A 13342-nucleotide genomic window follows, 5' to 3' on the forward strand; every position below is an offset into this window, starting at 1 on the left:
TCCTGCTTCAGTTTTGGAAGGTTGTACTTTTTGAAGAATTTGGTCATTTCTTCTAGGTTGTCCATTTTATTGGCATATAGTTGATTATAGTAGTCCCTTATGATCCTTTGCATTTCTGTGCTACCTGTTGTAAATTCTCCCCCCCCCCTCAATTTTATTGATGTGAGTCTTTCCCCCTTTTTATGATAACTCTGGCTATTAGTTTGTCAGTTTTGTTTATCTTCTCAAAGAAATAACTTTCAGTGTTTCTTGATCTTTGCTATTGTTTTCTTCATTTCTTTATCATTTATTTCTGCTCTGAAATTTATTATTTCTTTCCCTCTACTAACTTTGGGGTTTTTTGTTCCTCTTTTTCTAGTTGCTTTGGGGATATGGTTAGGTTATTTATTTGATATTTTTCTCACTTCTTGAGGCAAGCTTGATTGCTACAAGCTTCTCTCTAAGCACTGCTTTTGGTGCATCCCATAGGTTCTGGGTTTTCATTCTCATGTGTTTCTGTTTTGTTTTGTTTTGTTTTTTAATTTCCTCTGATTTCTTCAATGACCTCTTGGTTATTTAGAAGCATATTGTTTAGCCTCTATGTTTTTGCATTTTTTTTCAGCTTTTCCCTGTAACTGATATCTAGACTCATAGTGTTGAGATCATTAAAATGCTTGATATAATTTCAGTGTTTTTACATTTACCAAGGCTTGATTTGTGATCCAAGATGTGATGTATTCTGGAGAATGTTCCATGTATTATGAGAAAAAAATTGTATTCTGCTACTTTTGGATTCAGTGTCCTGTAGCTTTCAATTAGGTCCATATGGTATAATGTGTCATTGAAGGCTTGCATTTCCCTTTAGATTTTCTATGGATGATATGTCTATTTTTCTGAGTGGGGTGTTAAAGTCCCCCACTATTATTATGTTACTGTTGACATTCCCTTTATAGCTGTTAGCATTTGCCTTATGTATTCAGGTGCTCCTAAGCTGGGTGCATGGGCTTCCCAGGTAGCTCAGTGGAAAAAAAAAAAAAAAAAATCTGCCTGCCAATGCAGGAGCTGTGGGTTCAATCACTGGACCTAGAAGATCTGTTGGAGGAGAAAATGCCAACTCACTCCAGTATTCTTACCAGGACCATACCATGGGCAAAAGAGCCAGGTGGACTAAAGTTCATAGAGTTGCAGAGTCAGACTTGACTGAGTGGCTGAGCATGCATGCATGTTTGGTACATATATATTTATAGTTGTTATATATTCTTCTTGGATTGATCCCTTCATCATTATGTAGTGTCCTTCCTTGTCTCTTGTAACAGTCTGTGTTTGAAAGTCTATTTTATCTGATATAAGTATTGCTACTCTAGCTTTCTTTTGATTTCCATTTGCATGAAATATCTTTTTCCAGCCCCACATTTTCAGTCTGTACATGTCCCTAGGTCTGAAGTGGGTCTCTTTTAGACAGCATATATAGGGATATTGTTTTTGTGACATTTTAGCCAGTCTCTATCTTTTGGTTGCAGCATTTAATCTATCTACATTTAAGGTCATCACATTTAAGGATCATACATATCTTACTACCATTTTCTTCATTGTTTTGGGTTTGTTTTGCAGGTCTTTTTTCTTTTCTTTTGTTCTTCCCACCTAAAGAAGTTCCTTTAGCATTTGTTGTAAAACTGGTTTGGTGGTGCTGGATTCTCTTAAATTTTCTTATCTGTAAGGCTTTATATTTCTCTGTCAAATCTGAATGAGATCCTTGCTCAGTAGAGTAATCTTGGTTGTAGGCTTTATCCTTTCATTACTTTAATTATATCCTGCCACTTCCTTCTGGTCTACAGAGTTTCTGCTAAAAGATCATAAACTGTTAAACTTATGGGGATTCCCTTATATATTACTTGTTGCTTTTCCCTTGCTGCTTTTAATAATTTTTCTTTGAGTTTAATTTTGGTTAGATTGATTAATATGTGTCTTGGCATGTTTGTTTCTCTCTGCGTTTAATCTGTATGGGACTCTGGGCTTCTTGGACTTGGGTGGAATATTTCCTTTGCCATGTTAGGGAAGTTTTCAACTATAATCTCCTCAAATATTTTCTCATACCCTTTCTTTTTCTCCTCTTCTTCGAGGACCCTTATAATTTGAATGTTGGAGGGCTTAATTTTGTCCCAGAGGTCTCTTGAGATTGCCCTCATTTATTTTCATTCTTTTTTTCTTTATTGCGCTGTGCTTCGATTTTGTTCACCATTCTATCTTCCAGCTCATTTATCCATTATTTTCCCTCACTCATTCTGCTATTGGTTCCCTCTCATGTATCCTTTATTTCACATGTTGTTTTATTCATCACTGATTTTCTGTTCCTTATGTCTTCTAGATGTTTGTTAAACATTTCTTGTATCTTCTCAATCTGTGCCTCCATTTGATTTATCTGTGCCTCCACTGTATCTCTGAGGTTTTGGATCATCCTTATTTTCATTATTTTGAATTGTTTTTCAGGTGGACTGCCTATTTCCTCTTCATTTGTTTGGTCTTGTGAGTTTTTATCTTGTTCCTTCATCTGTTGCATGCTTCTCTGTTTTGTCATTTTTCTTAACTTACTGTGTTTGGGTTCTCCTTTCTATAGGCAGGAGTCTGCCCCCAGTAGGTTGGATTGGCCCAGTACCTTTTGAAGGCTTCCTGGTGGGGGGACTGGGGCTTGTGTTCTTGTGGGTGGAGCTGGATCTTTTTCCTCTGATGGGCATTGCCACATCCAGTGGTATATTTGGGAGTGTTTTTGAGCTTAGTATGTCTTTAGGCAGTCTGTGTGTTAATGGGTGGAGTTGTGTTCCTGTGTTGTTTTGTGCAAAGTGTCCAGCTGGCTGTTGGGAACTTTCTGGCCAATTGGGTGGAACCTGGGCTTAGTGCTGAGATGGAAACTTTTGGGAGAGCTCTTGCCAATTAATATTCCATAGGATCGCTCATTCTTTGGTGGTCCAACATCCTGGACACAGGTCTCCCAACACAGAAGTTCAGAGACCTGGTCCCTGGTTGGAGCACCAAGCATCTGTAAACTACACAGCACAGAAGAGAAATAATAAGAAAAACCAAACTTTTAAGAAAAGGAATGGGCAGAGAAAAACCCAAGACAAACGGTAAAAGCAAAACTAATCAGACAAAAACATACAAAGAAACTCACATACTCACACTCACAAAAAGAGAAAAAAGATGCAACAAAAAAGAAGAAAGTGATCAAACCAACAAATAAATCCATAAATGAAAACGAACAGTACAAACTAGCAAAACAAAACCAAGATTAAATCAAATGCATAAAGCAAACTAAAAAAAGGGCAAAGAAAAGAAACACATCAATACGGTCAAAACAGGGGTGAAATGTAAAAATGAGATGAAAAGAGAAGGAAAAAATATTAAATATCAAAGAAGTAAAGGGAGAGAAATATAAAATATAGCAAAGCAAAACATGGAAAATTCAATATAAAGAAAAAGTATCATAGTGTAGAAATAGGAAAAAATAAATTTATTTGAAAATAGAAGCATAAAAAGAAAAAGTAAATAAAAATCAAAGGGATAATTTTTCAAACAATAGAACAAAATAGGGAAGAAAAAAGAATAATACAGAGAGAAAAGTAGTAAGAACATTTTTCTGTGGCTCAGCTTTCTGTATCCTTGCTCTCACAGTGAGATCCTGGCATTTGGCCTGTTTAGGAAGCCCTCCAATATACCTGAGAATGTCTGTGGACCTGCTGTGTGCACTGTGGGGCCAGCTCAGACCCTGGTCTGGACTTAGTCCAACTTGCACTTGCTTCCAAAGTTCACAATTGCCCCCAGAGTCCACAGCCTCAAATGTGGGAACATTCATTGTTTATTCAGATATTCCACAGAAGCAACATTTACCAAGTCAACTGTGGGGATTTTATCTGCTGCTTCTGTGACTGCACAAAGGAATTCCCTTCCTCTTCTTTGGTCACACAGTCCCTAGTGCTCAGCTTTGGTTTTGGCCCTGCCTCTGTTTATGTGCAGCCCTCCAGTGTCTGTTCCCCACCTGGACAAGAGAGGGTGAAAGTAGCAGCTGATTAGGGCTCACTTGCTCACTAGGGCCAGGGAGAAAGAAGAATACAGCAGACACAGTTGGGATGTGCAGTGAGTACCTACAGTGGCAGAGGCCTGCAAGACATTGCCATAGCTTGAGGTCAGTCATGTGCTCTCCCAGGGGAACTGGCCCTAATGTTGTGGGTTCCTCAGCAGTGCCAACTCTACAGCCTCCAGGGAAAATGTAGGCAGTGACCTGCACCTGCTCACAGCTTGGTAGCAGTTTCAGCAGTATCATGCCCACTTCTGGGGTTGGAGACAGCATCTGCAGCTTGCCCCACCTCCGGCCCTTTGGAGTCAGTCCCCTGCCATCTGTGAGCACACTGAGTTAGATAGTTCCAGGCTGGCCGACTCTTCTCGAGTACCCCACGACAAGGCTCTCTTGTCCCTCTTGCAAGCCCATGAATTTTCCTAGACTCCTTCAGCTGTGTTGTACTAGCCCCCTCAAACTGTCTTCATGGTAGACAGTTCCTCTCTCTGGGGTCTGACCTCCAAAGTCTGAGCCTCAGCACCCAGTCCCCACCTATCCCAGCAGGTGTGCACGCTGGGCGATGCTAGTTGGCACTGCTCTTTGTGCAGAATTCTCTCCAATTTGTCCTCCACCCACCTGTTGTTACACTTTCCTGAGGTTCCAAACCTCACCATTTTTGCCACCAATGAGAGGGTTTCTGAACATGTGAAAAAAATTTTCCTCCCTCACAGCTCCCTCCCAAAGGTGCAGGTCCCATCCTGATTCTTTTGTCTCTCTTTCTTCTTATTTCTTTTGCCCTAGCCCCATTATGTGGAGAACAGCTTGCCTTTTTGGAGACCTGAGGTCTTCTGCCAGCATTAAGTGTTCCGTAGGAGTTGTTCCACATGCAGATGTATTTTTGATATATTTGTGGGGAGTAAAGTGATCGCCATATCTTACTCTTCTGCCATCTTGAAGGTCCCTCCTGGCATGTCTAGCTTGCCATGAACAGATGCGAAGTAGGCTCTGGGTTAAAACCAACAACAACAACAACAACAAAACTCTCAGGAGAAGAGATGCAGATTCTGGCAGTAGGAATCAGGCCAGGGTGAATTGTCATGGTAAAGGCTGAGGGGAAAATTGGTAAAGTGTCCAGGGTGTCTGCTGTACTTGGGTACTCCTGAACCCAGTACTTGAGCAAAAGTTTATGTGCTATTATTTTTTCAGAAAGTGACTTCCAAGGGAGCAGGAGTGAGGGGAAAGTGTGGAGGCAGAGCTAGAAAGTTCAATCAAGTCAAGGGTGAATTTCACATGGTAACAAGTGCACTGATTGCTTGATCTCATAAAGCTATCTCTTGAGAGGATGTGTGAATGGCTGCAACCCCAGATATCTGTCCTAAGGAATGAGGGGACTTTATCCTTGGGAATCTAAACTCATTGGTGGAAGGTTTCTCCATGATTCATGAACTTCCCACCACCTCCAGACCCTGCTTGTGTGGTCACCGAGTGGGTCTTTTGACCTCTCACACCTCAATAGTAAGAAGGAAGCCAAGAGTGGGAGGTGGGTGCCATCCAGCATGGACAGGAGGGAAGACTGCAGGGCTTGCCTGGGTGGGGTTGACATGTCCTTAAATACTTGGTTGCCCCATGGCAGCCAGCACAGAAAAGGTGGTCAGGGGCCTCGGAAATGATCAAGGCCAGAAGGATCTGAGATGCTGCCTAAGATGTATCTGATGCATTTTAAAAAATAAATATCAATATACATTCACACATAAAACATATGCTTATATATACAAATGAAATCACATGGAAAAAAGGCAAGGTTTTTAAAAAGACATTGGTGAAAAGCCAATCAAATTTTATTCCCTCCTATGTTATTTTATATATGTTTAAAGTTTTATATAATGAAGATGTTTTGATTTTACAATGGCTGAAGGTCATGTGGACAGTTTTAGAAAGGAAAGTAGCATAGTAAATATTTATTTCTCAGCATAAAACAAACTGGTAATAATTATTTTTCTTCATGATGGGAACAGACAATATTGTCCTTTTCAATAAAAGGTTTAATCTTTTAAGAAATTGTTTAGAAAAGCAGGAATAAGTAATTTGGGTTTTTTATTATTATTTTAAATTTATTTATTTTAATTGGAGGCTAATTGCTTTACAATATTGTAGTGGTTTTTGCCATACATTGACACGAATCAGCCATGGGTGTACTTGTGTTCCCCATCCTGAACCCCCCTCCCGCCTCCCTCCCATCCCATCCCTCAGGATCATCCCAGTGCACCAGCCCTGAGCACCTGGTCTCATGCATCGAACCTGGACTGATGATCTATTTCACATATGGTAATATACATGTTTCAATGCTATTCTCTCAGATCATCCCACCCTCGCCTTCTCCCACAGAGTCCAAAAGTCTGTTCTTTACATCTGTGTCTCTTTTGCTGTCTCGCATGTAGGGTCATCGTTACCATCTTTCTAAAGGGAATAAGTAGTTTTTAGGCAGGAGCGGCTCCCGGCGAGTCCCGACGGCGGCGGCGGTGACTGAGGGGCCGGGGCATGTAGCAGCGGTGGCGGCGGCGGGCGGCAATGGAGCAGCCATGAGGGCCGGGCCCAGCCACCGACATGTGAGTGACTGCCTCATGTTGTGTTGATGCCGGTCTGCCATGCTAGCCTGTCTACCAGGGCCAGGTGACCTGTCCTTTCAGCTTCTTTCTCACACGCAGATGAACACTGGACTTCAGAAATTGTGAAGGAAGGTTCCCCAGCGGAAACACGTTCGTCCTACTGTGAACGGCCTGGACACATCGGCCCAGCGCTACAGCCCCTACCCGACTCAGGCCGCCACCAGGGCAGGCCTGCTGGCCATTGTCAAAGTGCCAGCCAAAAGCATACTCAAGGACTTTGACGGCACCGGAGCCCGGTTGCTCCCCGAGGCCATCATGAACCCCCCAGTGGCGCCCTATGCCACTGTGGCACCCAGCACTTTAGCCCACCCCCAGGCCCAGGCTCTGGCCCGCCAGCAGGCCCTGCAGCACGCACAGACCCTGGCCCATGCCCCTCCCCAGACGCTGCAGCACCCTCAGGGTATCCCGCCACCCCAGGCGCTGTCGCACCCCCAGAGCCTCCAGCAGCCTCAGGGCCTGGGGCACCCTCAGCCCATGGCCCAGACCCAGGGCTTGGTCCACCCTCAGGCCCTGTCTCACCAGGGTCTCCAGCACCCCCCCACTCCCTTGCTGCATGGAGGCCGGAAGATGCCAGACTCAGATGCCCCCCCCCCCCCCCCGCCCCGAATGTGATCGTGTCTACCTCAACTATCCCCCTTTCCATGGCGGCCACCCTGCAGCACAGCCAGCCCCCGGACCCGAGCGGCATCGTGCACCAGATCAACCAGTTTTGCCAGACGCGGGCGGGCGTCAGCACTCCCTCAGTGTGTGAGGGCCAGATCGCCAACCCCAGCCCCGTTAGTCGCAGACTGCTCATCAATGCAAGCACTCGGGTGTTGACCCACAGCGTCCCCACACCAATGCCTTCATGTGTGGTCAATCCCATGGAGCACACCCACGCGGCCAGGGCCGCGCTGCCCGCTGCGGGCCCCGTCAACCTGCCCGCGGGCCTCACGCGCGCCCCCACTGGCTACCCTAGCGACCTCAAGCCAGTCGCCTGGAACCAGCACCAGCTGGCCCACCTGCAGCAGATGTGCGGTGAGGCCGGTGGGACGTCGGCCCCTGGCCTGACAGGCAAGCATGCGGCAGGACGCGAGTTGGCAGGGCCTGGCTTGGTGGGCAAGGCCCCTGCCTACCCGCAGGAACTCTGCCTGGCACAGTCTTTCCATCTGAAGCCACCCCTGGAGAAGCCAACCCCATCCCCACCCGTCAACGGCCTGGCCGCCCCACTGGCCTACCCCAATGGTCACTACTTCCAACCCCTGTGGAACAACATTCTGCCCACTCCCAATAGCGACAGCTCGGGGTCTCAGGACCTCGCCGGGCCGTTCCACGCTGGGCAGCCCGCGGGCGCACCCCTCAACTGTGCAGCGGTGGCTGCTGGGGTGCACTTCCGGGCAGGGACCGGGGGCGGTCCGGTGGCAAGCCAGAACAGCTTGATACAAACGGTGGATTACCTAAGTGGGGATTTCCAGCAGGCCTGCTTCCTAGAACAGAGCCTGGCCATGCTGAGCAAGGCCCAACGAGCCCCTGGCAACCGAGCCCCTGACCCCACAGATAGTCGAAGTCTTCATATTCAGCACCCAGGGTACAGATAGGGAGCCCTGGTGCCCCCCACAAGTCCCATGTCATACATCACCCTCCTAGGTTTAGTCTTACTTTTGAGTAATGGATAGTTTCAAAGTTTCACTGCTCCAACGTGATCATTCTTAGATGTCTAAGAAAGGGAATTCAGTGGGATCTAATTGAGGACAGAGGGGGGTCCTCTTCGCCCTCATCTTGCCCTGTACCAGCCCCAGCAGCTTTTGGGTTTATGTTGGGACCTAATCTCAGCTCCCAGCTTGACTCTCCATTGCCTGCTTATCAGTCCAGTCCCTGCCCCCTCTCCGCCCCGACCATTTCCCACCAGCCTCCTTTCATCTTTACCTGCACCTCTCACTGTTGCCCTTAGGACTGAGGTATGGGCTAAGGGAAGGGTCCCGTAGGCGAGGTAGTAGTCAGCATCCAGCCGCCTGAGCTAGGCTTCTTCCTGTCTGTCTGTCTCTTTCTGGGACTAAGAAGCCAGACTTCCCAAGTGCTCTAGGAGCCTATTTCTTACTTACCCAAAGACCTCAAATCAAAACTGACCTGGTCTGCATCTCCTCCCAGCCCTTCCCCATTCCTCAAGGCTTTGTTTTACACCTGCATTGAACCCAGAGCCACTACACTTGTCCTTGCCACACTCCTCAAGGGCATCCTGCAAGCATGTGGCCGTGGCCTTGAGACATGGCAGGGGGGCGGGGAACCTGTCTTTGCATTGATACCTTGGTTCCTAACTCCCTTTCCATCAGTAGAGAAATGCCAGGACCGTCTGGCATATACAAGACCTTCCTCACTGTTTCTCTCCTGAGTCACCTGCTGCCCTCACGCCCCACTCCCCCCTCACAAACAGAACAAACAAAAAGCCAGTCTTACTTGAGGAATTAGGTAGTAGGTGTGGGATGATCACATTGGAGTTTGGAATTAAAAACACTGAAAAAAAAAAAAAAGTTAAACTGCATTTGGTTCTCTACACTGGCTAAGAATATTGCTCTACACTGTAAGTTTTAAGCGTCCTGTTTCTGTATGAATGTAGGGCGGGTTTGAGTAGCAATGTGTGTGAGCGGCCCCACAGGTGCATTCACTGTCTAGTCACCTTTCGCAGCCCCTGTTTAATGAAGAAAGAAAAACACAAAGCCTTAAGCTCTTTGAATTCTCCTTTACCAAATGAGCATGGTTCTAACAGCTGGAGATGGGCCCCTATTGGAAACAGCCCCTCCTGACCCTCGCCCGCCCTCATCCGCCCTCACCCACTCCATGCTCGAGTGTCTGTTCCCCGGCGACAGTTAGTTGGCTAGAAATTTTAAACTTTTCTGTAACTTAGATTGTTTTGTTGTAATGTTTTGCACCCTTCTGTTAAAGACACATAGTTGGGCTGTTGTTTTCTTTTTTTTTTTTTCCTTTAAACCAAATAAGCCCTACCCTTTCCTCTTGTCTCTGGGGAATGTGAGCTGATGTTATTTAAGATTCTTGGTTTTGTTTACTATACTATCCACTGTTCCTTAGCCAGAAATTCTCTAGTGATCTGAAGCAATGTGACTGCAGACCAGTTTTTAAATTACGTGTTGGCAAGTTGCCTTATATTTAAAAAGAGAAAAAACAAGGAAAAATAATGCCTGATTGTGTTATGCCAAATGATAGCAACATGGAGCCCTAACTTATTGTTCCCCGTTGTTTTGCTGCCGTCTGTAGACACTGGTACCTCCCTGTCCTGAGCCCCCAGGAGCACCAGCAGCCTCTGGTGCGATGCCTTCTCCCAGTGTGTTGGCCACCATCTCACCCAGGGGCCCGTTCCAGTTCTCGCTTCTTTTGAGTTAAATTCTCTGAAAGGACACCACTGTCTCAGCTTATCCCCTGCTTGATCTCCAAACCAGATATTTTTGCTGTAATTTTTTTTTCCAATGCCTCTCTCCCCAAAAGGTGAGCTGCTATTTTAGGAAATTGGACCAGACACCAACTTGGGGGCTTAAAAATCAAACCTCAAACCCAGCTCTTCCTGTGTAGGGGTGCATCTGAAGCTCTCACTCCCACCCCTAGTCTGCATGGAAAATGTACTGTGACCCCCCTGCCCCCACTACCCTCACCTTTGGTGGGAGATTTTTCCTAGTTCACCCTGAGTCCCTCTTCCCCCTTGCCAGCCAACCCCCAACCAGCAATAAAGGTCCATGCCAGGGCCTCCTATCCACACCCGCGCCTCCATTCCACACTACCCCTAGAAAATAATCTGGGTCTCCTGCCGTCCACATACTGTAGCATTCATTCTCCATCTCCCTCATCCTCTCACCTGTGGTGGTTTATGGGTGTGATGGGGTTTTTAAGATTATTATAAACCAGTAAAGAAAAAAAGAAAACTCAAAAAAAAAAAATAAATAAAGGGAATAAGTAGTTTTTAATGTGAGAGGTGTAACTCTTGTCTTATAATAAAAATAGTTTCCAAATGATTTACAAGTATACTTTCTTTATATTAATATATCTTGCTTCATTTATTTATTAATTCACTAAATTCACCAAATACTCTCTGTTATTCACCAAATACTTTCTGAGCCCCTCCTGTGGGCAAGGGCCTTGCATGTCACTTGACAAGACGAATCAGAAAAAGTGATCACCAGCTAAGTGCCCATAGGGTCTTCTCCAACGGCTCAGTAGTAAAGAATCCTCCTACAACGCAGTAGACGCAGGAGACATAGGTTCGATCCATGGGTCATGAAGATCCCCTGAAGGAGGAAACGGCAACCCACTCCAATATTTTTGCCTGAAAAATCCCAATGACAAAGGAGCCTGCTGGATTATAGTCCAGAGGTTCGCAAAGAGTTGGGCACAGCTGAGCAGAGCACATACTATATAAATTTACATATTGAAATAGATAAGATGGGTTATGGCAAACAAAAAAAAAATGCAAACTCACCTAGTTCCCAAATGTTTTCTTACCTTTCCCAACCTCCAGTGCAACAAAGTTTGGGACCACATGACTAGTTCTGTCTGGTGAACTGTGAGCAGAAGTGATGTATGTCATTCCTGGGCTAAGGCAACTATGAACTAGTGTGGTGATGCTAGGGACCACGTTTTGCTAGATGACATAGTTACAAGAGGTTCAGAGTCCATCAGACTTGCATCAGCCCTTTCAGGAAAAAGACACAAATCTTTACTGCTCATCACAGCTGAGTGCAGACTCTTTTCTTGCCTTGGGATCTACAAAAACAAACAAACAAACAAAAACCCTGACAATCTTATGGGTTGTCCTTTTCTAACAAACATACCAGAGAAACAAACTCAAATGTGCTGCCACTGAAACCCAAAGGGGTTCACCAAACAATGAGCCTTGTTCTGTTTAGTGTCTCTCACTAACAGTAAATTCCTGCAGCGTTTTTCTTCCAGCCCTAGTAAGATGTGACTAAAAGGACACAACATCTTTGTGATCTTCTTTCACAAAGCACATAACCCCAGTCTAATGATGAGAAAACATCAGACAAACCCAAAGTGAGAGGTGTTCTACAAAATATCTGGCTAGGGATTTTAAAGTTTTAGGTGTACAAAAAACCCACAAAGAGAGAAAAGGGAACCTTCCTACACTGTTGGTGAGAATGTAAACTGGTGTAGCCACCATGGAGAACAGTATAGAGGGTTCTCAAAAAACTAAGAATAGAGCTACCATATGACCCCAGGCATATATCTGGACAAAACGCCAATTTATAAAGGTACATGCACCCCTATGTTCACAGCCAAGGAGGAAAGGGGTTAGGGGAGGGATGGACTGGGAGTTTGGGGTTAACAAATGCAAACTATTATATAGAATATATATATTTTATATACTATATAGAATATAGTATATATATATAGAGAGAGAGAGAGAATGGATAAACAACAAGATCCTACTTTATACACAGGGAACTATATTCAGTGTCCTCTGATAAACCATAATGAAACAGAACATGAATGAGGATATATATATACATGTATCATTTATATTCATATATATACATGAATCATTTTGCCATACATCAGAAATTAACACAACACTGTAAATCAACTATACTTCAACTTAAAAAACACAAGGAAAGGCTGATCAACTATTGGAGGTTGATAGAGACTAAGAAGACATTACAACTAAATGCAATATGGAATCCTGGATTGAATGCTTGAACAGAAAAAAGACACTGATGGAAAAATTGGTGAAATCTGTGGTTTGGTTAATAGTGCTGCATTGATGTTTATTTTGTAATTTTGAGAAATGTTCCATGGTTATGTAAGCCATCAACATTAAGGGATGTTGAGTAAAGGGTATGAGGAGCCTCTCTATACTGTCTTTTCAACTCTTCTATAAATCTATAATTACTCAAAGATAAGCAGTTTGTAGGAAGAAAGAAAGGAAGTTCTGGTTAATAAAACTTGAATATATAAGACAGGGAGCAATGTATAGGACAATTGTGGACAATATATAGGACACTGTAAGCAATGTATGCAGTGTGTGCTTTAGTCTTTTGGGGTGTGTGTGTGTGTGTGTGTGTGCGTGTGTAGTTGGGGGACATAGGGTGTGGGAGTGTGTATGAATGTGTCTCTGAGTGTGCCTGTGTGTCTCTGGTGCAGACCGGATGAGTTTATATGAACACATAGTTCTGTGAGAAATTAATAAGCCAAGGTGCCTCCATGAACCTGAGAGTTACTGCCTTATTAAATTCTGAGCCCTAGGCACATTGCTTCCCTCACCCTAGATCCAACCTTTTAATAAAGCTGCCAGGAAGAGCAAAAGAAAGAAATAGGGGGCACCTGGATTTGAACCAGGGACCTCTTGATCTGCAGTCAAATGCTCTTCCACTGAGCTATACCCCCTGGTGATAATGTGACCCCTACAAGTACTTATTCAACTTTTATGAGTTACATCATACTCCTAAATGCCTTTATGGCTGACATTCTTGGGTTTAACTTTATTCCTCATTCCCTTCAAGCCACACCACTTCCTTCTTTTCCCAGCGTGAAAAGTGCTGTATTCTCAATCTAATAGCCAGTATTTAAATATGTGTGCTACTGCCCATAAATCTCTGGGCACATTGATGAGTATTCTAAGTATCGTGGACATGGAGGGGATCTTAACTGG

At 44.6% G+C, this 13342-nt stretch overlaps 1 non-coding gene and 1 pseudogene across 1 annotated transcript; one reads left to right on the plus strand and one right to left on the minus strand.

The window, feature by feature from the left end:
* Window positions 1-6528: 6528 nt before the first annotated feature.
* LOC133074020 (protein FAM222B-like) lies at window positions 6529-8270 on the plus strand (annotated as a pseudogene).
* A 4735-nt stretch (window positions 8271-13005) lies between these two features.
* On the minus strand, window positions 13006-13077 carry TRNAC-GCA (transfer RNA cysteine (anticodon GCA)). The gene has a single exon. It is a non-coding gene; the product is annotated as a tRNA-Cys (tRNA).
* Between the last annotated feature and the right edge of the window lie 265 nt (window positions 13078-13342).

The sequence above is a fragment of the Dama dama genome, chromosome 19 (assembly GCF_033118175.1).
Source record: "Dama dama isolate Ldn47 chromosome 19, ASM3311817v1, whole genome shotgun sequence".
In the NCBI taxonomy this organism is placed as follows: Eukaryota; Metazoa; Chordata; class Mammalia; order Artiodactyla; family Cervidae; genus Dama; species Dama dama.